This window comes from Mirounga angustirostris, unplaced genomic scaffold, assembly GCF_029215605.1.
Source record: "Mirounga angustirostris isolate CCGP_5_RB_7025 unplaced genomic scaffold, mMirAng1.0.hap1 SCAF_3, whole genome shotgun sequence".
Classification (NCBI taxonomy): domain Eukaryota; kingdom Metazoa; phylum Chordata; class Mammalia; order Carnivora; family Phocidae; genus Mirounga; species Mirounga angustirostris.
The window spans coordinates 148570568-148592983 of NW_026991711.1; the positions used below are offsets into that span (position 1 = coordinate 148570568).

The 22416-nt window shown below is 41.0% G+C and overlaps 1 long non-coding RNA gene and 1 pseudogene across 1 annotated transcript in view; one reads left to right on the top strand and one right to left on the bottom strand.

The window, feature by feature from the left end:
• LOC123839042 (uncharacterized) overlaps nucleotides 1–272 on the bottom strand; it is a 467480-nt gene extending 467208 nt beyond the window's left edge. The window contains exon 1 of the long non-coding RNA XR_010410242.1: nucleotides 191–272. This is a non-coding gene — a long non-coding RNA (uncharacterized LOC123839042). The remainder of the gene's footprint in view (nucleotides 1–190) is intronic.
• Nucleotides 273–3124: 2852 nt separating this feature from the next.
• Nucleotides 3125–22037, top strand: LOC123838542 (ADP-ribosylation factor-like protein 6-interacting protein 6; annotated as a pseudogene).
• The last annotated feature ends 379 nt before the right edge of the window (nucleotides 22038–22416 follow it).

Below are 22416 nucleotides of genomic sequence, written 5' to 3' on the forward strand. Positions count from 1 at the left end.
CAGTGGCAGAGCACGCTCAGCAGCCACACCCGACAAGGAAGCCAGGACACCACCCGACCAGGCCACGGAGCACAGCCCCACCCCCAACTGCGGGACGCAGCTGAAGGCCCCCCTACACCAGGGAGCCGGGCCAGCAACTTCACCGCCTAGAGGAGCAGAGCCAACGGCCCACCTGCGCTCGAAGCCTGACCTGTGGTCCTGCACAACTTCGGGACGCAGTTTGAGTCACGGCCGGATCACACAGCACAGCCTGAGCCCCCGGTCCAACTGCGAAACCCGACCGGCTGCCACCCGAACCCAGAATCCTGTGGGTGGCACCATCCAATCAGAGTACAGCCTGAGGCTCATCCAACCAGGAGTGACGGCGGCGCCCAGCCTGCAAGCCCTGCACAATCGCCCAATGCATTAGTGGCGCTGCCCTGCGTGGGAACGTAGCCCGCAACCGCACCAGACCAGAGGCGATTGGGGAGCACAGCTAGTGGCCCCAAACTCACCGCAGAGTGTGGCCAGCAGCCCTGCCTGAGCGGGGAGCCAACCCAGCAGTCTCACTTGAATGCAGAGCCCAGCCAGCAGATCCACCCAGCCTCAGCACAGGCAGCTACCTCACCCAACAAGAAACTCCCATAGCAGCCCCACCTGCTCCCAGATACCACCAGCTGACTTGTCCAATACCCCAAACTGAGCTAACTGGTGAAGGTCTTTCCCTGTAACGTCTGGAAGAGACTGCTTACTCAAGTGCACAGATAACCAACGCAAAGATACAAAGATCAGAAAGAATTAAGTAAAGATGATACGACCAAAGGAAACAAAGCTCCAACAACCGACCCTAAAGAAACGGAGATCTATGAAGTTCCTAAAAAATTAAAAATAGAGGGGCGCCTGGCTGGCGCAGTCTATAGAACATGCGACCCTTGGTCTTGGGGTTGGTACCCCGTGTTGGGGGTAGAGATTACTTTAAAAAAATAAAATCTTAAAAAAAATTAAAAATAGAACTAGCATTTGATCCAGTAATCCCACTTCTGAATATATATCTGCAGATAAAATCACTATCTTGAAGTGATATCTGCACCCATATGTTCATTGCTGCATTATTTACAACAATTTGTTGTAAATTTCTGGATGGTGCTGGGCCTGGAAGGGTGGCTGGGAAAGCTCGGGGCCCTCGTGGAGACGGGGGCCTGTGGCCGGCTGAGGCAGCCCCGGGAGAGGCCTGGCTTCCAGATCTAGGCCCTGTCACACCACCCTGGGACAGGTCCCCTGAGAAGCCAGGTTTCTGTAAAGCTCAGATGAACCGAGGAGCGCTGGCCAAGTAAAATGGATGGAAATAGGACCCCCCACTCCTCTGGGAGCAAAGATTAGAGAGCCCGACTGCCTTGTTTTCCGCCCAGCTGAGAGTCACTCAGCAAACACACGGCTCCTCTGAGGAGGCGGCCCCAGTGTCGTGGTTGTGGACAGGAGGAGCTCTGGGCCATCATGCCTGGCTTTGCATTGCTGTGTGACCTGAGAACCATGGCTTGACTTCTCTGATCCTGCTTCCAGTGAAATGTAGGGGTTGGACGAGAAGAGTCCCTTGGTAGATCTGATGATGACAAAATTCTGTCCTGTTACTTTGCCATCACCCCCATGTCCCCCTCCCCCCCCACCCCCCCACCCCCCCCACCCCCGGAAGCGCAGGTCTGTTTTCTGTCCCTATCGCTTTGCCTTTGCCAGGATGTCATGTAGTCAGAAGCATTCCATACAAAGACCTTCGCAGCTGCTTCCCTTGGCTTCGCGGGTGCTGAGGCCCCCCCCAGCTGGTGTGAGTGCCGTGCTGGCTGAGGGGTAGGGGTGTTCTATGGTGTGGACGCACCACCATGGGCTTGTCCATTTGCTGCCCATCGAGGGACATTAAGGCGTTTACTTGGAGCCTTTTCATTCCTCCACAACTGTGTTAGTCCCTGGGGCTGCTGTAAGGGAAGGCCACAGACTGGGCAGGCCCAGCAGCAGAGCCCAGACGCTTACAGAGACAGGGACGCCAGGATCAAGTTGAGGGTCTGCTTCCTGCCTGCAGGCGGGTGTCTGCCCTCAACTTGTGTGTCCCTCCCTCTGTTTATAAGGACAATGATCCCCTCGGGGGGGCCTCACCCCCATGACCTCATCTAGTCTACTCACCTCCCAAAGGCCCCACCTCCACACCCTGTTGCCCTGGGGCCTAGAATTCAACAGAAATTTGCAGGGGTCACAAACCTTCAGTGGACAGCAGCAACCCACAAGCCTCCTAGAAAGTCTGTGGCATGGAAACAACCTAAATGTCCACCAACGGATGAATAGATGAAGAAAATGTATGGAATATTACTCAGCCTTAAAAAAAAAAAAAAAAAAAAAAAAGAAGGAAATCCTGCCATTTGCAACACCATGCATAAAGCTGGAGGACATTATGCTAAGTGAAATAAGCCAGTGACAGAACAAATACTGCATCTTTCCAAATTTATGAGAAATCTAAAATGCTCAAATTAATGGGGCAGAGAGTAGAATAGTGGTTACCAGGGGTTGAGGAAAGGAGAAATGAGAAGGTATTAAAGAGCAGGTTACCACATGGGCTCTGGGACTAAATCCCACTGTGGGCCCTCTGAGAACCATGTAAAACATGCTTCACAATTGTCCCACTGATGTATGGGAAGGCTGAAGCACGTGATCCACTGACTTCTGCCTCCTATCCGCTGAGGCTTTCTCCCACTCTTCCAGGTTGCCACAGTGCATGGCAAGCTTCTAAGGTGCCAGAGAAAACCTTCAGACAGTGAAGCAAAGAAATTCAGGTGCTTAAGATGCAAACTGGTCAGTATGCCAGAAATTCCCTACCACAGAAGCAGTAGCTCAAAGCTATTGTAACAATATGGGAAGGGACATTAAGAACATCTGTTACAATGTGTGTATTAGGTAACACTTGCTGTTGTAAAAGATAAATCCCCAAATCAGTGGCTTAATACAATAAAATTTATTTCTCACATAAAATTTAACCAATAGGACAGTAGGGTTGAGGCGGGGTGGAAGAGTAACAAATGTGTTCCTTGTCAGTATAAGGAAACAGCTAACAGACAGGAGAACAGAGAAGAGCAGATTGTGTGAAAAATTTAAATAAGGCTACATGGCCACACCAAAGCAAAAAGGAGTTTGGGTAATGTGGTCTAACTGTGTGCCCAGCAGGGAAAGAACAGTGGATGAACAGCTAGTGATCTCTGCCATACATGCCAAGGAAAACAATTAACTCAGCCCAGAATGCTCAGGAAAGGCTTAAAAGCATAGATGGCCCTTAAATGTTAAATATAAAGGAAGGTGTGATGGTTAATGTTATGTCAATTTCACTGGCCCAAGGGAGCCCAGATATTTGGTTAAACATTATTCTGGGCCTTTCTGTAAGGGTGTTTGTGAATGAGATTAACATTTCAATCCATAGACTTCTTAAAGTAGATTGCTTTCTGCCTGAATAGAACAAAAAAGTGGAGTTACAGAGAATTTGCTTTATCTGCCTGTCTTTGAGCTGGGACATTAGTTTTCTCCTGTTTTGGGACCCGGACTAGAATTTGCACCATTAGTTCTCCTGGTTCTCAGTTCTTTCAACTCAAACTAGAACTATACCATCAGCCCTCCTGGGTCTCCAGCTTGCTAACTATAGATCCTGGGACTTCTCAGCCTCCATAATCATGCAAGCCAATTTCTTACAATAAATCTTACATGTAGATCTTATATTGGTTCTGCTTCTCTGGAGACCCAGACTAATACAGAAGGGTGGAAATTTGTCATTGGATTAAGGAATAAAAGCATTACAGGCAGAGCAAATGTGTAACAGGGAAATAGAAAAGAACCCAGGCAGATTCAGAGAACTAAAGTAAATTTGTTTTGACAGGACCCAAAGTGGGTGTGGGTATACAGAAGAAGAATCCGCAAATGCAGAGAGGAATCTGACTTTAAGACTCCTGACGTTACACAAAGAAGGAAATGAGGAGCTAGAGAATTTTAAGCAAAAGTATAAAGTAATACAACGGGTTTTATGATACTATTTTGGCAACTGAAAGAAAGATGCTTTGTAAGAGCAAAAGGATTTTCTGCTTAATACAGCTGACCCTTCAACATCTTAGGGGTTAGGTATGCCAACACCCTACATAGTCAAAAATCCAAGTATTCCTTTTTTTTCTTTTAAGTAGGCTCCACGCCCAATAGGCTTGAACTCATGACCCTGAGATCAGTAGTCGCATGCTCTACCCACTGAGCCAGCCAGGCACCCCCAAAATCCATGTATAACTTTTGAATCACCTTACTAATAACATAAACAGTCAACGCATAATTTGTATGTTTTATGTATTATATGCTGTATTCTTGCAATACACTAAGCTAGAGAAAAGAAACTGTTATTAAGAAAATCATAAGGAAGAGGGGCGCCTGGGTGGCTCAGTCGTTAAGCGTCTGCCTTCAGCTCAGGTCATGATCCCAGGGTCCTGAGATCCAGCCCCACATCAGGCTCCCTGCACCGCGGGAAGCCTGCTTCTCCCTCTCCCACTCCCCCTGCTTGTGTTCCCTCTCTCGCTGTCTCTCTCTCTCTGTCAATTAAATAAATAAATAAAATCTTTAAAAAAAAGAAAGAAAATCATAAGGAAGAGAAAATACATATACAGTACTGTACTCTATCTAAAAAAATCCACATATAAGTGGGTCTGTGCGCTTCAAGCCTGTGTTGTTCAAGGGTCAACTGTATTGTTAAATATCAACTATCTTGAGTTCTGTGACACTTAACAAGAAAGACTATGGGGCGCCTGGGTGGCTCAGTTGGTTAAGCGACTGCCTTCAGCTCAGGTCATGATCCTGGAGTCCCGGGATGGAGTCCCGCATCGGGCTCCCTGCTCGGCAGGGAGTCTGCTTCTCCCTCTGACCCTCCTCCCTCTCATGTGCTCTCTCATTCTCTCTCTCTCTCAAATAAATAAATAAAATCTTAAAAAAAAAAAAAAAGAAAGACTATGAATAGTTAAAAAGTGCATGGGCTGGAAGTCGGGCAGACCTGAGTTTAACACTACCTAGCAAGTTATAAGAATCAGATGGTTTGTATGTAAACTTCTAGCACGATGTATGACCAATAGTATGTGCTCAAAGAAAAACTTAGCTCCTTTCTTTCTTCTCTGAACAACAAAATAAATAGAAAGCATGAGTTTGAGAACAAGAGCAAAAAATGAATTGGTTGAAGCTCTGATGCTGGAGAACTGCTTGATATTGCTAATTAGGATCAGATCCTACTTGTTATTTCATTAATAAACAAACTGATGAATAATTAAAATAAAATGCACTTCTATTATTTACCACCTAGTATGAACATAATAACAGAGAAAAGTAAAAGTACAGTCTTACAAATGTAGGAAGTTACATACACCCAAATATATACACACATGCATATGCATATATGCAAATTAGTGTAGGGAAGTGTTCCTTAAGTATTTCAATTACTGATTATTCTCTAGAACTTTCACTCTAGTCTTTTTTTTTAGATTTCTGTCCACATCTCTAAGCTCTTTCCTTATTTTCCTTCAGTTTGAACTATAAAATTATCTTCAACCAAATACAAATTAAAAAAATATATATATATATATATTTTTTTTTTTGCCATACTGCCATACTACCATATTACAGATTAAAACTTCCAGAGTCATGAAGAAAACTACTAGTACCACTTCCTAATTCTGGGGACCTTTTTCTTTCTTTTTTTTTTTAAGATTTTATTTATTTATTTGACAGAGACAGCGAGAGAGGGAAGGGGAATTTTTCTTTTTTTTTTTTTTTCTTTTCTTTTTCTTATGTCACTTAATTAATTTGTCATTTTACATTTAAAAAGTAGACTCTTTCTCTTATTGTTTAATGTATATCCATGCTGGTTAATATGTTTAAGTAAAGACATAGATTCTTTGAGGTCTTGAAGCTCCAGGACAGCTCACAGGACAAGTCTGATGTACAGTAGAATACTCTGTCTTCTTACAGACAGGCACTGTAAATATATTTCTCCCCTGAGCAACATTAGGTTATATAAACTAAATATGCCAAGGGTTGGCAAATATCACTAAACACTATAATTTATGGTGGGTAGGGGAGAAAAGGAAGAAATAGTATTGGAAGATTAGAGAAATACATTCTTTTTTTTGTTTGTTTTGAAGATTTTATTTATTTATTTGTCAGAGAGAGAGAGAGCAAGCACAAGCAGGGGGAGCAGCAGAGGGAGAGGGAGAAGCAGGCTCCCAACTGAGCAAGGAGCCGGATGCAGGACTCCATCCAAGGACCCTGGGATCATGACATGAGTTGAAGGCAGACGCTTAACTGACTGAGCCACCCAGGCAATCCTAGAGAAATATTTTCTAACAAACTTGATTCTCTACTCTCCCTAGCCATCTATTATTTCATTTTAAAAAATAATTTCTCATTATGATCATCTAGAAATTAGCCATACTAAGTGGAAACTAATACATAACTGGTATTGTATACTTACTTTAAATATCAATAGTAGCAAATACACAGACTGAAAAATGTTATTCAAGAATTGTTCACAAATATTACTAAATCTTACTGTAATCATATATTTCCTGCCTTGTCTTACCCAAAATCCATAAGAAGAAAATATTAATAATTTGGGTGTCCAAGCCTTCGGACTCAGCCCGGAACTACGTCTGCCCCCCTGGGTCTCCAGTTTGCTGACTGCAGATCTTGAGACTTCTCAGCCTCCATACTCACCTGAGGCAATTCCTTATAATAAATCTCTTTATGATATATACAATTAATAAATATGTATGCATCTCATCTGTTTCTCTGAAGAATCCTAACCAATACACTGTTCAGTTGGTAAATAGTTTCAGATGAAAACATTCTAGAGATCTGCTATACAACACTACAGTTACAGTAACAATAGTGTGCCGCACACTAAGAAAGTTGGTAAGAGGGTAGATTTCCACAAGAAAAAGGGTGGAGGAGGATTTCCTTTGTTGAGGACAATATATTTTGAAAGGCAGAGTCACTGAAAGGAGTACACAGACTGCTAAGGTAACACCCTTGAAGAAGATAATGCTCGCTTGGATACAGAAGTTCTGATGTTTCTAAAGTCTCTCATTATTTGCCAGTATTTAAACTAAATTGTATTTAAGTTTGTGGGTTTCATCACTAGAAAGTAAGGAGCTTTGAGTAGGCATTAAGATGTTTTAAGGTTGAATTTTTTTAATGGATATCAACTACTAAATTATAGAAAGTGTTTTCATAAGCCGGAAACTACCATTCCCTCTTAAGTTGTCAGTGGCAGATCCCATGTAAATATCATGAGAGTTGCAGTTTTAATATCTAAAGTCATCACTAGAATCACAAACACATCACAAGCTATTACACTTGTGAAACCTTCAAAGTGTAACCTGAGAGTCTTTCCAGCCTGAAATGAATTATAAGAAATGAAGTAAATTACAAATATGTCCCCAGCCTGAGGTTAGAAAGCTCATGAATTACTATACCAAAAGAGCCCCCAAGCCCTAAATATCATTGTAAACCTCATATACTTTGTTGTTATGCATAGAACTATTTATAATATCAAAATAATATGCTATTTGGGATTTTCCCTGTAATTCCAGTACTCGTAATAGTTATAGTTTGCTTCTCAAACTACCCTTGAGAAAAAACACACATTAACATGATCATAATGAAGTCACTGGAGGACTACTGTTGCTTAGGAACATCACAGAATTCTAGCATGGATTGAGGATTTATTATCATATGAGCCATTGAAATCAGCAACTGGGTGCTTTTCCTTTGATTAGATGCTATATATCAATGTGGCATCTCTAATACTTCCCAGTTAAGTTGATGAATGAAATCAATTTTATATTACATTACTCATTGTCTGTTGTTTAATTTGGAAATAAAATTGAACCCTTATAAATCTGAAAATACAAACTATAGAAATGTAAACACAACATAACAAGTGGTTTTACTGTTGTAAATATTTTTAGTATTTTTAAGTTTTGCTCACTTTCATGTTTTTAGTTCTCCTTCTCACCTTTCCTCTTTATCAAAGAAAACACAGAATTGATACATTTTTCAAAGGCTATTGATGCTTAAACGCTTACTCAAAGGGCCATTTCTGATTACTAACATAATATGAGCCATGGGGATTTATGTTTACAACTGCCGAAATAAATGGCTCAGGTTTCAGGTTTTCATGAAAAAGACAAGCCTCCAGACTCAGAATTTTATTATATATAGCACTAATTTTTAAAATGACATCTTAATGTGGAAGATAGAAAAGCCATTTCAACGATCTGCTTTGTCAGCTAACCTTTACAATTGTGTGCCAAATCATTTTTCTCAGATTAGCTCTATGAATTAGGCAGTTTGGGAAAAATACAGCTCATCCTCTGTTCCATTTATTTATTATTTTTTAAAGATTTTTTTATTTATTTGATAGAGAGAGACACAGCGAGAGAGGGAACACAAGCAGGTGGGGAGTGAGAGAGGGAGAAGCAGGCTTCCCACTGCGCAGGGAGCCCGATGCGGGGCTCAATCCCAGGACCCTGAGATCATGACCTGAGCAGAAGGCAGACACGTAATGACTGAGCCACCCAGGCGCCCCGCTCTGTTCCATTTAAAACCTATCCATTGACGTAGAACATAGACCGCGTCACTAGAGTCTAACTGATTGCTTCTACCTTCTCTTTTGTATTTTATGTATCATTATTAAGATAAAGGAATGATAGAAAAATGAAGGGGGTGGAGAACTGTTGGGTATATAACAAAGTCAAATTCTGAGAAAACAAAGGGGAATTAATGTTTCCTATTTGAGTTCAAACACCAGATTAATTATTAGAATAAGATAAAGAACAATTTGCCACATTGCTTGGAAATTTGTTTATGAGGGCATATCGAATACAACTCTAGGTGCAAGCCTAAAAATAATGGTTTCCTCATAGATAAAAAGTTTTTTTTTTAAGATTTTATTTATTTATTTGACAGAGAGAGACACAACGAGAGAGAGAGAGAGCACAAGCAGGGGGAGAAGGAGAGGGAGAAGCAGCCTTCCCGCAGAGCAGGGAGCCCGGTGCGGGGCTCGATCCCAGGACCCTGGGATCATGACCTGAGCCGAAGGCAGATGCTTAACGACTGACTAATCCAGGTGCCCCAAAAAGTTTTCTAATAATCAAGAAACTATATCAGATCATTTTAACACAAAATGATTCATTCTTTTTTTCATATTTTTTATTTAAATTAAATTAACATATAATGTATTATTGGTTTCAGATGTCTCAGAGGTCAGTGATTCATCAGTCTTATATAATACCCAGTGCTCATTATATCACATGCTCTCCTTAATGTCCATCACCCAGCTACCCTATCCCCCCACCCCTCTCCCCTCCAGCAACCTTCATCATTCTTATCCAGGTGAATCTCATTTCATAAACAGCTCTTTCACTCATTTGATCAGCAGTCAACAAATATTTACTCAACTCCTTACTATGTGCTACACACAATACGAGATGCAAATAATGAAGCTGGGAACAATACAGACAAAATCCCTGCCCTCTTAGAGCTTTTTTTAGTAAGAAAGATGCCTGAAACGAATATTACACTATATGTTAACTGACTGGAATTTAAATAAAAAAACTTAAAAAAAAAAAAAAAGCGGTGCCTGGGTGGCTCAGTCGTTAAGCGTCTGCCTTCAGCTCAGGTCATGATCCCAGGGTCCTGGGATCGAGTCCCACATCGGGCTCCCTGCTCCGCAGGAAGCCTGCTTCTCCCTCTCCCACTCCCCCTGCTTCTGTTCCCTCTCTTGCTGTCTCTCTTTCTCTGTTGAAAAATAAATTAAGGGGCGCCTGGGTGGCTCAGTTGGTTAAGCGACTGCCTTCGGCTCAGGTCATGATCCTGGAGTCCCGGGATCGAGTCCCGCATCGGGCTCCCTGCTTGGCAGGGAGTCTGCTTCTCCCTCTAACCCTCCTCCCTATCATGCTCTCTGTCTCTCATTCTCTCTGTCTCAAATAAATAAATAAAATCTTTAAAAAAAAAAAAAAGAAAAAAGAAAAATAAATTAAAAAATCTTTAAAAAAAAAAAAAAAGGAAGACAGGCGAAAAGTAAACAGATAAATAACATAATCTTAGGTAGTGATAAGTTTTTCAAAGAAAAATAAAACAGAAATAGAATGGAGAATTATGTTTAAAAGCTTTTAGTTTTAGGGTTAACAAGAAAGGCTTTCTAAAAAGATGACATTTGAGCAGAGACCTGAATGATGTAAGGGAGTAAGCCTCAAGAATATCTCAGGGAAACACATTTCGGGGAGGGGGAGCAGAAAGTGCAAAGGCCCTGAGGTGGGAGTGTGCCTGGCATTTTCAAAAACAGGAAGGAGATCAATATGGCTAGTATAATGAGTCAAGAGAAAGAGTAGCAAACGGTACAGATCAAAGAGGTAGCCAAGAGAAAATAACATAAATTCTATCAACTATAAGAATTATAATTGAAGTATTGAGGTAAGGGAACACTGGGGAAGAAACTGATGTAGATGAAGAATTTCTGTTTGAAGCATAAAATATCTATTTAAGATTCACATGGAGATTTTGAAAAAGACAGTTTGATAAATGAGTCTAGAACTCATGGGAAAGACTGGAGATAAAAATATGAGTCAGCACATTGATGGAAATCAAAGTCATTGGACTGGATAAGATGACCTGGCGAATGGGTGTAACTTGAGAAGGAATGAGGGGCAATAGAGAAGTTAAGAAAAGGAAATAAAAGCAAGGTAAGTGAGAAGATGTAGCCAGTGAGGTGTGGGTTAAAACCAGCCAAGAACAGTACCCTAAGTCAAAAGAAGAGAGGGTTCAAGCTTGATACGGGGACTAGTTGTTGCCAAATGATGCTAATAAAGTCAGGTAAAATGAGAATTAAGATTTGGCCATCAACTTGGGCAATTTGAAAGTTATTAATGACCTTTACAAGAGTGACTATAGGGGAAGAGAGAAAATGAAAGTCCTATTGGAGTGTGTTCAGGAGAAAGTTGAGGTAAAGAAGTAGAAAGAGGGAATAGAGATGGCCCTTCTTGAAAGGACTAAGAAAAATGGAGATAATAAATGGGTTAAGATAAAGAAGATAAGAAAACTAAGACTGGTACCTGGAGGGGAATGTGAGGTCAGGGTTATTTTTAAAGACAGCAATGTGTTGGTAATTGGTGGTAAAGGTCCAGCAGGGAAAAGGAAATTGTTAATAAAGAGCCAAGGGGATAATTGTAGAGCCAAAATCTTTTAACAGGGTGGAATCCAGTATACTCATGGAAGTGTTGTCACAAATAAAAGCAGAGAGAGTGGGCCCTTTGTAACAAGTGGTGGGCAGGGTATGTGGTTACAGACACAGGTAGGCCCTAAATTTGCTGGTATAGCTATATACTTATTTTCTGAGTACTAGTGTATTTATTAATACTCCTCTGTCAAGTCTGCCCATTTAGTTCCATGCAAATCAACCTGAGGGTATGGGCTCTATTTAACCCTCTACAGTCAATTGATTCTTTTTTTTTTTTTTTAAGATTTTTTATTTATTTGAGAGAGAGAATGAGAGAGAGAGAGCACATGAGAGGGGGGAGGGTCAGAGGGAGAAGCAGACTCCCTGCTGACAGGGAGCCGGATGTGGGACTCGATCCTGGGACTCCAGGGTCATGACCTGAGCCGAAGGCAGTCGTTTAACCAACTGAGCCACCCAGGTGCCCTAGTCAATTGATTATTTCTGTTCTGTGGCTACAAACTACATCTAAGAGAGATGCCCTTCTGCAAAGGCAAACCAGAGCTCTCATGATGGAACCCTGTAAAAGAAGTAAATAGGTTTGTGAGAATCTGTCACTATCAATCTCCATATACCTCCATCTTTGGATAATGATAGCATGTTTTTTGTAGGCTCGAGCACAGCCACTCCCCAAATCAGAGAAAATTTTGTTTAGTCAACACTATGTTAAAAGTTTCTTCCCCAGGGGTGCTTGGGTGGCTCAGTCAGTTAAGCATCTGCCTTTAGCTCAGGTCATGATCCCAGGGTTCTGGGATCGAGTCCCGCATTGGGATCCCTGCTCAGCGGGGAGTCTGCTTTTCCCTCCCCCTCTGCCTGTCTCTCCCCCTGCTTGTGTGCTCTCTCTCTCACGTTCTGTCTCAAATAAATAAATAAAATATTTATAAAAAAAGAAGTTTCTTCCCCAGTAATAAATGAGGTTTAGAAATAGGTCAGTGGTCCCTCTCCATACTCAGATGGACGTGCAGGAGATAGGAGGAGAAAGCAGAGTAAGGAGCAGCAGAGAGGTGTGGAAAGGAAAGATTTCAAACCCTGGTTATTAAAGTAAGCATCAAACAACAACCTCACTATCTGCTCCTCAGACCAGGTCTCTGATTCTCCACGCCTGAAATAATTGAGTCCTGATCCCTCTGGCCAGGTAACAGAGGACATGGACCTCTTACCTAGTTCCTTCTACCCCCTTGGCCAGGCACTATCGTCCCGATCCACACTATGAAATTACACACGAGGAAACAGTTGTCTAGAAACATTAATCCTGTCTGATTTCCACATTGAATATAATCCTGGCCTACATTAATCAAAATTTTTTCTTCCTTCCTGCCTCAGGCAGCCCCTCTGCCTAAGTTATTTGAAGTACTAGCTCCTTCCAGAGGGTGCTACCCTATCCATCTTGGTTTATTCCTTTCTTCCTCATAGTCATCCACTCCTAGTGTCCTATCTTTATTCTTCTAAATCTTTAGATCTTTATTCCTTTCTAAACTCATTCCTTATTTCCTATGCCCAGTTTGTCTCAGACTATGACAATCATTTCTGTTGAAAATAAATAGGTCGATGTCTTTGATGATTAGTTCTCTACCTACCTTACTTAGAACAGTCCATTCACTGTTTTTCCTTCTGCCGTACTGAATAACTCATGAGTTGCCTAAACCTGTCGTGTTATTTCATAATCCTTTGCCTCTTCAGAAGACTCCCTCTCTCCCTAGTATGGCATCCCCTAATCTCTTCATACATCTGTTACAGGATTACAGGGTTCTTGTCTCACGGAGTCAAAGAATGAATCTAGTGTACACAAAAGGGTGAAATGAAGTGAAAGTTTATTAGGTGAAAGTGAGAGCAGAAAGGAAAGGAGAAGCTCTCTAGAGTGAGAGGGGTCCCAAGTGGGTTGCCACTGAGGGCTTTTAGTGGCAGTCTTTTATTGGGAACTGACTGGGAAGCTTGTGGCCATGAAATTCTTGTGCCAGCTTGGTTTGAGCATGGACTATTGATAACACCCTTAATGACTTAATTCCTTGAGGTTTAGCCATTTTCTATGATTATACTATAGCCACCAGAGAAAAATATTCCCAACCATTGGAGGCCAGGTGGTCTGCTTCCTTATCTCTTATTCACTTTGGCTTAGGCTTCTGCCTGCCAGGAATAGTTTCAGAGCCCAGCCAGCAGTCCCCTCTCTCTCCCTGCCTATGCCTTAACCCTTTCCTTACTCACTTCTAAATAAAACTCAAGTCTCACCTCTTCTAGGACCCCATCTCTGAATATCCAGACCTGTGGTTCTCAAACTTGGCTGCACATTAGAATCACTTGGAAGCTCTAAAAATAAAACTGGGGCCTGAGACCCACCCTCAGAGATTCTGATTTAATTGGTTGGGGATGTCACCTGGGCATAGGGATTTTTAGCACCTCCCTGGGTGATTCTAATGTGCAGCTGAAGTTGAGAATTCCCACCCCAGATGACATGAATGCCCTCCCACTGCAACTCCATGTCACGTTACACATCATTATCAGAACTTCTCCCCTTGTACATTTAGTTGTCTGTGGACCATATTTTATTAGACTTTGCATCCCCAGTGCCTGTCCCAAAAAACAGAAGAATTGGGGCACCTGGGTGGCTCAGTCGTTAAGCGTCTGCCTTTGGCCCAGGTCATGATCCCAGAGTCCTGGGATTGAGCCCCGCATCGGGCTCCCTGCTCCGTGGGAAGCTGCTTCTCCCTCTCCAGCTCCCCCTGCTTGTGTTCCCTCTCTCGCTGTTTCTCTTTATGTCAAATAAATAAATAAAATCGTTAACGAAAAAAAAAAACCAGAAGAATGTTCAATACACAGGTTTTGAGCAAATGAAGGAATAACATTATTTCATGTTTATATATGGAAGTTATTACTTTTCAATGAGGTAAAAAAACCTGAAGTATCTTGGGGGGAAAAAATCACATAAATGGAGAATAAAGGAAAAAGTACAGCTGGAAGTGGCTGCATCATGTGCGAGCCATGTTGGGAAAACTTAGAATGATTCCTGAGCTACACCAAAAAAAAAAAAAAATCAGCAGGTCTTTTAAAAAAATAACAAAATGAAATAACTGACAATCACACTTTTTCCCCAGTGTCCTAAAAGTGTCAACAGAAATGAATCTCTAGAACTGCTCTTGTACCTGCTGTTTCATAACTCTGATGATTAGATAACATGTCAGCACGTTTTTTTTCTTTTTTTTTTTTTTTAATGTAAGCTCTGAGCCCAACGTGGGGCTTTAACTCACAACCCAAAATCAAGAGTTGTATGCTCTACCCACTGAGCCAGCCAGGTGCCCCAATATGTCAGTACTTATAAACTAACCTACCTATTTGATCCCAAATCATAAAGTTGTTTTTAAGTTGGAGGAATCTAGTGCCCTTTACATTACTGAGGCATCTGGATTCTCCTCACTTTATTATCCATACTCTATCTTCTTATTTGAAGGTTAGCATAAGAAGATAAAAGGGGGGGGGGGAACAAGTACAGTAAAATAAGCATGAAAATAAATCCTGGGAAGGCGCCTGGGTGGCTCAGTCGTTAAGCCTCTGCCTTCAGCTCAGGTCATGATCCCAGGGTCCTGGGATCGAGTCCCACATCGGGCTCCCTGCTTGGCAAGAAGCCTGCTTCTCCCTCCCCCATTGCCCCTGCTTGTATTCCTGCTCTCACTATCTCTCTCTCTCTGTCAAATAAATAAATAAAATCTTAAAAAAAAAAAAGAAAGAAAAGAAATCCTGGGAAGCACTAGGAGACTAGATGTAATGCCAAACATAGTTTTATTGGAACATGCTCCAATTATGATATGTCTAATCTTGAGTAAATATTAGCTATAAATTCAATGATCAGATTATTAGGTAATATAAGCCAATTTTGCAAAACAAGTGAACAAAACCTGAATTTTAGTTTCATGCTTAGGTATATGTTATGATAACATTTACTTTTTCTTAAATTTGTAATGATAATTGCAATAAAAATCAAAGTATTTGGAACACATTATTTTCAAATTAAAGGGAAAGAAAACATTTTTAAGAAAAGTTGTCCCTGTTGCTGAAGATACAAGCTCCAAAGCTGATGGTAAGAATTCAACAGAATTCTATCAGTTTTCAGAGGATCTGGAATTGAAACTGTTGAATCCTAAGATGTCTATGATTCCTGACTTAGATATAGACATGTTACAAAATAGGCTATGCTGGACACAATACTATTTACAGAAGGGAAGTATGCTACCGTTCTGAAGCTAAAGAACAAAGTGGATCATTTTTATCTATTTAGGGGGAAGTTGATTTGTTTTGCCCTTTTCTGTTTTGATATAATCAGCTATTATTTTTGTTACTGCTGCTTTTTCTTTGGCCTTTGAAAGTAGTAGATGAGCACGAGTATCTGAGTTTGTATTATTGTAGCTGATGCTCTGGTAGGCAAATTCCACATTCCACTCATAACTCAGGAGAGGGAAATTGTCTTGCTTAATAATAAATCCTTAGGATGAATGCTTGAAATCACAGACAACAAACGAATATTTACAAGAACTATTCAGGTAGTATAAAGGAAGGAAGCCAGCCATTAAAACAGCAGGAAATGCTGGGAGCTAAAGAGAATTGCAAATGTCATGTTCCTTGTAAAGGCATTCAGATTATCATCATCATCATCATGCTGCCCACCATTTGGCCCCTACTTTAAATTCAATATTTTACATAATGGTTTCCCTAAAATAAGGAATTTTAACAATAAAATTTGTCAAGAAATCACACACAATAAACTTTTGTTTATAGATACTTCTTAGTCCTAAACCAACTACCTCCATTAGCAAAATTGCATGGCTGAAATAACTTGGCACAAAATTACACAAAAGATTTTTCTTCTTGCAACATATTTTCTTAGATTTACCTGTTACCTAATAGAGTTTGCAACTAGGAGGAAAGAATAAAGAAAATGTAAATATAGACATGAATATTTACTTAGTACCTAATATTTCTAGAATCTATAGCAGGATTATTTCATATATTTGTTCATTTAATCCTCACAGTAGATTATAACCCAGGCACACTTGATGGAACTGAAAACAAAGATATTAAGGGACTTACTCAAGATTACAGTAATACACAACAGAGTTAGGACTGGAACTCTTATTTTTCTGTCTTAATTCAGTCTCTTTCCACAGTATCATTAAAAAAAAACAAAACAAAACCTTATCATTAATAAACCATTATCATGGGGGCGCCTGGGTGGCTCAGTCGTCTGCCTTTGGTTCAGGTCATGATCTCAGGGTCCTGGATTCGAGCCCCGCATCCAGCTCCCTGCTCTGCGGGGAATTTGCTTCTCCCTCTCCCACTCCCCCTGCTTGTGTTCCCTCTCTCACTGTGTCTCTCTCTGTCAAATAAATAAATAAAATCTTTAAAAATAAATAAAATAAAATAAACCATTATCATGATGACATTAATGTTTATTGAAAAAGGTATATAGGTGTATTTTGAGCTTCTTTGTCCAAAATAGTCTTCACTGAGATTGCTTTACTTGGTAATTTCTCTATGGAAACACTAAACAGTGAATTTTTTTACAATGTATCAGTAAAGTCTATCTTTCAACTACATTGACATAAAGCAAACCATTTTTTATTAAAAAATCTAAAATAATTTTGCTGATGGAAATATCATAATTATGCTCTCTTGTAGAAAATAGCTAAGAGTAACATTTGGCATCACAGAACACTCTGTCATGTGAAATTTGTCTTAAAATGTTATTCTGGACAAGAGGTATTTGTCATTCTCCTCCAAATATCAAACATAGAAATAATTCTCAAATCAATTAAATGCTGCTAACTTAAAAAAATAGTGCAATAAATTGCCAATTTAGAATCAGATCTCAACATCATCACAATTATGCCTGAAAGCATCTGGACAACACAAATTTCAATGTGGCCAAAAGCCTATTAATATTTTTGTGGTAGGATTGCCTGACCTCAATCATTCAGTTAGATTTGTGTGTAACTACTGAGAGGTGCCTCTAGAATATGAGATCTAGTTCACACTTGAAAATGAATGTTTTTTAAAATATGTTTCATCATTTCTCTCTTTGATTCAGTCTGAGAGGTATTTTGAAGTGGGAATTTATAAGCGTCTAGAGAGAGAATACATATATGTTTATATAATTGTTAAATGCAGGTGTGGAAAATGACCTCCACATATCCTCAAATAGATGATACATGCATGTTAGGAAAACAAGAGAAAAGAGTGAACACTTTAGCGCTTGTTTCCTAGGTTCTCACCACTATTGTCATCAGGGAGAAATGTATAAGTATTTAAAATACAGGCATTAAGGCAAACATACACATTTTAAAAACCTAGAATGACACCTTCACCCTACCCTTTGCTGAAGGAAGTTGGCTTTTGTACCAATCAAATTTTTAGCACAGAGATATAATGGAAAGAGCAGCATCGAAAAATCAGAGCAGCATGTACTTTCCCCCATAGACACTCCTGTTATTGGTATGGTACTTAAAATGAACCTCTTCCCCATGTCCTCTGTTCTCTGGGGTTAACCAGCTTTGTGCAATGCCAGCAGCCAATCCTCCTGCTGTCTGAAGTCCAGACAGTATCTAACTTGCTAGATAACTTTCTCACTTGCTAGAAGTTACAGTGGCGATTACTAGGCATGTGCGAATAAGTCAGTGCAAAGAAGACTCACTGCTAATGTGAGCATCAATCCCTGTCTTTGTGCAAGAACTATAAAACCGACTCACACAAAGTAACACATTGGCATCTCCATGATAAATATGTGGGATCCAGGCTCCAGGATGGCCCCCAGTGAACCTCATCCTTAGAATTCTCACCCCTGTGTATTCCCCTGTCACAATGGATAGGACCGGACCATGCTATCAATAGAATGCTGTAGAAATCACAAAGTGCAACTTCTGAGTCCTGGTCACAAAGCCTTCTTTCTCTTGGATCCCTCACTCTGGGAAAGGTGGTCACCGTGCACTGGGGAAACTCAAATAGTCCCATGGAGATGTCTTTAGGGTAAGGAACTAAATAAAGCCTCCTGCCAATTTCCAGCACCAATTTATCAGCCATGTGAGTGGACCATCTAGGGAGAGGATCCTCCAGCCCTAGTCAAGCCTTCAAATGACTGCTGGCATGTGACTGCAACCTCATAAAGAAAAACCCAAGCCAGAACCAACCAGCTAGACTGCTTTAGAATTCCTGCCCCATAGAAAGTGTGTGAGATAATAAATGTTTGTTGTCATTTTAAGCCACCATATTTAGAGCCAATTGTTTGTGCAGCAATAGGTAACTAATAACAAAGTGTTATAGACTCTTAGGTCATAGCCAAAACAGCAGAACTTTAACCTCTGATTTTTCTCTATTGGCCGCACTGTGGGAATTAACCATCATTTGACAGTGAGTAGACAGAACAGAAAGGTATGTTTATGAAGTCTCTATTAGATATGGTATTGTTGTTGTACAAAATATTTTATCTATTTTTTTAAGCAATAAATCCCTTTGCAATTAGGGACAAGTAGTTTGCATTGTTACTTTGACTCTGAGGAGCTGAGGGCAGGCCACCCCAAGATGGGCCTCTTTGGCATGAAGATTATTCTGAGCTGAAGGCAGTGGAGACCCTACCACTTCAAGAGAAATTTTGCCCCTTCCTTAAATACATAGAAGAATCTAAATTAGGGGTCTTTCCCAGAATGAGAGCTATTAGCCTAAATAAATTTTATTTGAGTGACCCATCTGTATGGCAGGGCAAGCATCTAATTACCAAACATCTGCTTTTCTGCTTATTGTCCTGTGAATTGCATTCCTTTTTTCTGAAGTCTCAGACCCCTACCCCCCCCCTCCTTAGTTCAGGGTGACACATATACTTCATTTTGCCTAACTATCTTTAGAATTTCCATGTCTGCGTTGATTCCCCACATAGATTATTAAATTTTATTTTCTCCTGATAATCTGTCTCATGTCGATTTGATTCTCAGTCCAGCTAGAAGGACCCTTGAAGGAGACAGAAATTCTTGCCCCCTTTCAACTTTTTGTACACCGATGACTAAAATCTATTCCACATGGATTGGGAATGGAGTAGTGCGCAGGAGAAGAAAAATTTCAGTTTAAAGATTTTACTTACCAAATGTTCTGCACTTATAAATAATCTTTTTCGTACAGATAAGCCCTACCTATGCTAGGTTGAAGGCTTTAAAAATAGTTTTTAACATTTTAGTTACCAAGTTTATCTCAGATAAATACATGAATTGGCATAGATAATCCTGATGTTGAAAAGTAACTTAAATATTTTCAGAACTACTGAAACTGATAGGTTAAGGTAGCAAATGTTTGATCATGCTACCCTTAAGAAACTCTAGCTAACTTGATTTATGAGCCTGTTTTGCAGAAGTGGTACTGACCACCGATGAGACTAGCTAAAACTGGAGTAAACCAGGAGGAATTCTTGCAGTTGTGCAGAAGGGATAAGGGTGAAGGAAAGTAGCCTCTATGAGGACACACCCTGAGATCCTCCTGTCCATTTCTCAAGTTGGCAGGCCATTCATTTTTTATACACAGGAGGGATGTACAAGCGTGTCATTAGGTGGCGCCTGCGAGAAGCAGTGATACCTTCCCTTCCCCTTACCTCACCTTTTTCCAACCACCAGTCACCTACATCCACGCTCAAGACACCCCCCACCCCGTAAATTCCTATAAATTCTCAGCTTTCCCTTTCCTTGGGGATGCGGATTTGAAAATTTTTTTTCCCATCTCTGTGCTTGGTGCCCTGCATTAAAACCCTTTTTCTCTGCCACAAAAACTGGTGACAGTGTTCAGGCTTTGCTGCACATCCGACAACAGGATGTTTGGTCAGTTACACTATCATGGGTGGGTCACTTTTGAGCATCCAGGAGCCCCAGCTTGCATAAATCTGTGTAAACCCTTATTTCACTAGTTTATTTTTTCAATAAAATAATTAAGAATGTAACTTAGAGGGACACCTGGGCGGCTGAGTAAGTTAAGCAGCTGGCTCTTGATTTCGGCTTGGGTCATGGTCTCAGAGTCCTGGTATCCAGCCCGGGGTGCGCTCCCTGCTCAGCAGAGGTCTGCTTGAGGATTCTCTCTCCCTCGCCTGCTTGCCCATGTGCGCGCGCTCTCTCTCTCTCTCAAATGAATAAATAAATCTTAAAAAAAAAAAAAAAAAAGAGGGGCACCTGGGGGGCCCAGTTGGTTAAGTGTGGGACTCTTCATTTTGGCCTCAGGTCATGATCTCAGGGTCCTGGGATCCAGGCCTGCCCTGGGCTTCCCGCCGAGCTTGGAGTCTGCTTGAGATTCTCTCTTCCTCTCCCTCTGCCCCTTCTGCTCTTGCTCTCTCTCTCTCTCTCAAATAAATAAATAAATCTTTAAAAAAAAATGTAGTTTAGAACTTCTACAGCATATTTTTACAAAAGTCTGAAATAGTTTTCTTTTTCCTGCCTCTCCCCTAAATGTCCCTTAAGCTACTGTCTGATTTCTCTCCTGCCATCCTCCTTTTTCTCATTCCTCAACCTACTGTAGTATGGTTTGTACCAATCATGCTATAGATACTATTCTAAAAAGTCACCAAAATCTTCTAACTCCCAGGTACAACAGTCTCTCTTTGTATGCCCTTCTGTAAGCAGAAAGAGTTAGGGGTCCCCAGAAAAAGAAAGATGAGACATATCTTTCTTGACAAAAGTCATTTTAGGCTCCCGGACATCTTGTGATCTATGCTATTTTCCCAAAGCACATTTCTTGCAGAACTTCCTGGGATTTGTTGAAATTGCAGAACTGACCTTGGTAGATAATGATTTTAAGGAAACAAACAAAAACAACAACAGCAAAAATGTAAGAACAAACAGCCACTGTCAGGTCAGGAGATAGCCTAATCCTATCAGTGACAATAAATCAGGGGTAAAACTCCCATTGCTAATTCAAAAGTAAAGATTGGACTAACATTCTTGAGTTATCTTTGCCAGCTCTAAACACCTTTGGGCACTCACATACTGGACCAACTAAGCCAAAGAATTAAAGATGCTGGCTCTTGCCAGCCCTGGTGACTTTGACCTGGACTCGGTCACCTTAAGGCGACTTTTGCCCCTCTTCACCCGTGTGTTTCATGGGGAGCAGGAGGCGCCTGGCTGTCCTGTGAAGATGCCTCAGCACCCCTGTCCTGTTTGCCCCGCCAGCGGGCGTTTTCAGCCTTCACTCAGGGGGACAGTTGGTGTGAGCATGAAGTGGACGACGAGGACGGATGCAACCAAGTGTCCCCCAGCCTATGGGAGGAATTCTCAGCCAGGGTGTCATCAGAGCCTAGGAAGGGCTCATTACTCCAGTGGGACAGGGACGGGTCTCCGGTTCTGCTCGATCAGCACAACGGCATTTTCTGGGCAGTTGCAGGTGGCCAAGTCCAGGAGGTGGCCTGTCCATGGCCTCTCAATTCCCTGTTCGCTGCTGTTCGCCATCCTCCTCGCCTTCCTCCTCGCCATCGCTTACCTGATCATAAAAGAGTTAACATGCTGAGAATTTGAAGAATAAAGACAACATAGATACTGGGCTACTAGGATTCTGGACTCTACTTGCAATATCTCTATCTGCAGGATTCTCTTGCTGTCGATTTTCTTGGAAAGTGACTTATTTTGACTCTTTTGAGCCAGGAATATTTCCTCCTACTTCTCTTTCATCTGTCAGATTCAAGAAACTGACCAGACATTCTTTCCACATGGGCTATATAGCATGGCAATTTTGAATGACATTTTAGTTGCTCTTAACTGGAGCATGGTGCCTCATGTAAACCCACACCGAAGCAAAAATTTTGGCAAAATTTAGTCATGATTGCTCTGTAATAAGAGGGAAGAACATCATTTGCCTATTCAGAAGACCAAGAAACCTGCTATTCATTGTGTGGTTCAGATATGTGTCATATCATTGTCATTATGGAGGACTTTCTGTTTATTTTTGTTTTGTTTTGTTTCAGAGGATCTTTTTAAGCATCATTCTAGAGCTTAAGCATGGAAAATATCTGAATATTAAGTTTCAAATAATTCCCTAAAACTGTAAGATATTTACCTCATCTTTTTACTTTTGTGTGTGTTGTCCTTATAAGTTATAGAAAGCATTTTAATGGA